This window comes from Ambystoma mexicanum, chromosome 3p, assembly GCF_040938575.1.
Source record: "Ambystoma mexicanum isolate Mex_15411 chromosome 3p, UKY_AmexF1_1, whole genome shotgun sequence".
NCBI lineage: Eukaryota > Metazoa > Chordata > Amphibia > Caudata > Ambystomatidae > Ambystoma > Ambystoma mexicanum.
In genome coordinates this window covers 139,135,673-139,139,992 of record NC_090925.1, presented here as the reverse complement: position 1 = coordinate 139,139,992, position 4,320 = coordinate 139,135,673, and the positions used below count along the sequence as shown (strand labels likewise).

The following is a 4,320-nucleotide window of genomic DNA, read 5'->3' as shown; positions in this document are numbered from 1 at the left end:
CTAATGGGAAATTGCTGCTTCAGTGTGAGTAGGCTAGTTCCCATTAGACGAGAGGACCTGTCTGCCTCTCCAGGTCGGAGGGCTGTTTCTCTAATGGGAAATAGTCGCTTCAGTGTGAGTAGGCTAGTTACCATTAGACGAGAGGGCCTTTCTGCCTCTCCAGGTCGGAGGGCCGTTTCTCTAATGGGAAATAGCCGCTTCAGTGAGAGTAGGCTAGTTCCCATTAGACGAGAGGACCTTTCTGCCTCTCCAGGTCGGAGGGCCGTTTCTCTAATGGGAAATAGCTGCTTCAGTGTGAGTAGGCTAGTTCCCATTGGAGAAATTGCCCTTTTTGTGCCCCTAGTGGTCAGGTCCTGCATAAGAATGGGTTTTAGATTACTTTCACTGAGAAGGCTAGTTCCCATTAGAGAAATTGCCCCTTTTACTCCTAGTGGTCAAGTCCTGCATAATGATGGGTTTTAGATTATTCTCACTGAGAAGGCTAGTTTCCATTAGACAAGAGGACCTTTCTGCCTCCCCAGGTCAGAGGGCCTTTTCTCTAATGGGAAATTGCTGCTTCAGTGTGAGTAGGCTAGTTCCCATTAGACAAGAGGACCTTTCTGCCTCTCCAGGTCGGAGAGCCGTTTCCCTTTTTGGGCAAGCTCCTGGAAAAGCTTGCCATCTCTCAGCTTGACCTTCATTCTGACTCGGTTGGCTCTCTCCATGACCACCAATCTGGCTTCAGAGCTGCCAGAAGTACGGAAACTGCTCTCCTGAACATTCGTGAAGACCTACTCACCAACCTTGACTCTAACATTCCCTCTGTCCTCATCCTTCTTGATCTCTTCCCTGTTTTTGACACGGTTCAACCATACCACCCTGCTCAATCGTCACCGAGACAAGCTGGGTATCATCGATCAGGCTCTGGCCTGGCTGACCTCTTTTCTCTCTGATCGACCCTCCCAGGTACAACTTGGGTCCTTCCTATCCTCTATCTCCCTCTCTACCGGTGGCGTTCCTCAGGGGTCTAACCTCTCAACCTGGCTTTTCAACCAATACCTGGCAACTCTCGCCTAATGCATTTCCACTTTCTGCTCTAATTTTCAGTGCTATGCTGATGATACCCAACTCATTTTCAGTCTTCCTTCAGCCACCTCCTCTCCTTCCCTCATCTCTGACTGCCTAATCGCCATTCAAAATTGGTGTGCCACCAATGATCTTTGTTTAAATGCCAATAAGACTGAAATCCTCCTCATCGGCACACCCCCTCCATCCTTTCCCCTCACTCTCTGGCCGGCCTCCCTTGGCCCTCCTTCTGCCCCTACCTGCGAAGCTAAGAACCTCGGGGTCATCTTTGACTCCACACTTCCTTCCCCGCACACATCTCTGACGTCTCCAAAAAGTCAAACTTCTTACTGCACCTCCTTAAAGGCACTCTTCCGTTCCTCTCCTTCCCTCATAAGCCCCTTGTCTCCCAAGCTCTGATTCTCTCTAGGTTGGACTACTGTAACAGCCTCTTTCTAAATCTGCCTGCCTCCACTCTCCACCCTTTACAACTTATCCAGAACAGGACTGCGAGACTTGTCCTTGGTCTCAAGCCCTGGGATCGTATCTCTCCAGCTCTGAAATCGCTTCATTAGCTCCCTGTGTTTGCAAAGATTAAATTTAAAACCCTTTGCATTTTCCACAAGGCTTTCTGGGGCCTGGGTCCAAATTACCTTCAACTATCCCTCCGTAAATACCTCCCTTCTAGAGCCCTTCGCTCCTCTACCTCTAAACCCCTCAGGGTCAGTTGTTTTTCAAAGAAACAAGCTGGTGGTAGATCTCTGTCTTCGGCGGGGGCCTCCCTCTGGAACTGACTCCCTGCCACCTTGAAACTGAAGGAGAACCATCTATGGTTCCGGAAGCTCCTCAAGACCTTCCTCTTCGCCTCTGCCTCTCTTCTCCCCTACTGATCTGCCTTCTCTCTCGGCACTACCGCACCTGGCCACCCTCTGCCCTTCGGCCCAGGTTACCTGCTCACCCAGCCAACCTCCTGCACTGTCTCCTGGCCACCCCTTGCACTTGGGCCTGTATCTGTACCCATACAGCCGCCCCCACTCTTTTTCTGCACTTATCAGATACTCCCTATCTGACTAACCTTGCACTCGGCCACTCACAGGCTGCACTACTACTGCTTTGGATCACCTTATTTATTTACTTATTATTTAACGGGTCCTCTCCTATGCTCTGCACTTTCCAATTTCTCCCCCCTCCCATGCACTTTCCCCCTTTTCCCTTCCCCATGCACTTGCGAGTTCTCAATGTCACTGGGCCTAGTAAGATCGCTGTGTTTGTTTTGCCCCCTGTTCCTCTCCCTTTGCCTGGTCGCGCTCTGAAACACCTGTATACGAGCGCGATATAAATAAAATATCATATCATAAATAGCTGCTTCAGTGTGAGTAGGCTAGTTCCCATTAGACGAGAGGTCAGAGGGCCATTTCTCTCATGGGAAATAGCCGCTTCAGTGTTAGTAGGCTAGTTCCCATTAGACGAGAGGAACTTTCTGCCCCTCCAGGTCTGAGGGCCGTTTCTCTAATGGGAAATAGCTGCTTCAGTGTGAGTAATCTAAAACCCATTCTTATGCAGGACCTGACCACTAGGAGCGCAAAAAGGGCAATTTTTCTAATGGGAAATAGTCTTCTCAGTGTGGGTTGATACTAGTTCCCATCCGAGAAACTGACCTTTGGTTGCTAGGGCCATTTCTCAGATGGGAAATAGCTGCTCGGCCATCTGGTCCTTGCAGTCAATCCTATGGCCAACGACCAGATGACCGGGGTCAGAGAGCGCCATCTGGTAGGGCAATGCATTCCAATAAGCCTGGATGGGAAGGGCCTTTGGCACCGCCTGAAAAAGGACAGAGGACCGGCAGGTGCCCAAGGGCATGGGCCAGCCCCAATAGTCATCCCTGAGCTCTGGCCAGGCCACCTTAGAGCTTTCCCTACGCTGGGGAGGGACAGTCGATCGCACCCCCCCCAGCAGGCCTTGAGCTTTAGCAGGGCCCCTTTAGAGCTTCTCCCTCCGGGGAGGGATGTGGACCACACCGGGGCAGCCCGCGACCGCTGCCAGGCTTGGGGATTCTCAACCAACACGAGGTTGGAGACAAAGGCCGGTGGGGGCAGTAGCCCCGGCCACCCTGGAGCTCTGGCTCGGGCCGCCTTAGAGCTTCTCCCGCCACATTAGAGCTTTTCCCTCTGGGGAGGGACGGAGACCCTGCCGGGGCTCCCCACGACTGCCACCGGGCTTGGGGACAGTCGACCCAGACTGAGACAGGCGCCCAAGGCCGGGGCCAGCACACACCCCCCAGCCACCCTGGAGCTTAAGCAGGGCCCCTTTAGAGCTTTTCCCTCTGGGGAGCGATGGGGACCACTGGGGCTCCCCGCAGCCACCATTGGGCTCAGGGACTTTCGAAATCAGTCATGAGACAGGCGCCCAAGGGCGGGGGCAGCAGCCCCGGCCATCTCCCTTGAGCTCTGTCGGGGACCCCCTTAGAGCTTCTCCCACCACATTAGAGCCTTTCCCACTTGGACTAACCCACAAAAACTGTGGAACACAGGGTCGGCCACTGCGAGTGCATTTAGCCCCACGTGGAGGAAAGGGACCTGCTCAGGGTGCCTCTTAACACATGCAACCTGTCTTGGACTTGACCGCACACGGGTGGCACTGGACCGAGGGCCGGGAGCAACACATGAACGTCATGGAACTCAAGGCTGGTAACTACACCACGGCCACCATGGAGGCCGCAGCCTCTCTTCCCCCACCCTATCCGGGGGCTTGAGGCACCACCTCGAAGGCCCGGGGCCGAGGCCATCTGGTCCGCCAGGAAAGGTGAGAAGAGCGCTCCCCGCCCGCCGCCGCAGGTGTGCACCTAGGGTCGGTGGGAGTTTCCTGTGTGCCCCGCGGCACAATAGGAGGAAGGATGGCGGCGGCGGCAGCGCCTTGCGACAAAAGCTTGGCTCAGAGGATGACGTTCAATAGATCGCAGCGAGGTAGCTGCTCTGCTACTTAGGAAGCCCTGACCCAGAATCAGGACGTCTACGAATGATTTAGCACCAGGTTCCCCGCAAACATGCAGTGCACTACGGGCGGGAGAGGTGGCCCCCTTCTGTCCACACTCGAGTCACGGGGCGAGCGGCTATCCTAGGCCAATCGAGGCTCCACAGCGCTGCGGTATCGTTACAGTTTAGGGGGGATTCTGATTTAGAGGCGTTCAGTCATAATCCCACAGATGGTAGCTTTGCCCATTGGCTCCTCAGCCAAGCACATACACCAAATGTCTGAACCTGCGGTTCCTCTCGTACT

General features: G+C 54.3%; 1 non-coding gene across 1 annotated transcript in view; it reads right to left on the bottom strand.

Moving 5' to 3' along the window:
• Positions 1 to 3,962: 3,962 nt before the first annotated feature.
• Positions 3,963 to 4,320, bottom strand: part of LOC138581765 (28S ribosomal RNA) — a 3,466-nt gene continuing 3,108 nt past the window's right edge. Inside the window, exon 1 of the ribosomal RNA XR_011304771.1 lies at positions 3,963 to 4,320. This exon is cut by the window's right edge and continues 3,108 nt beyond it. This is a non-coding gene — a ribosomal RNA (28S ribosomal RNA).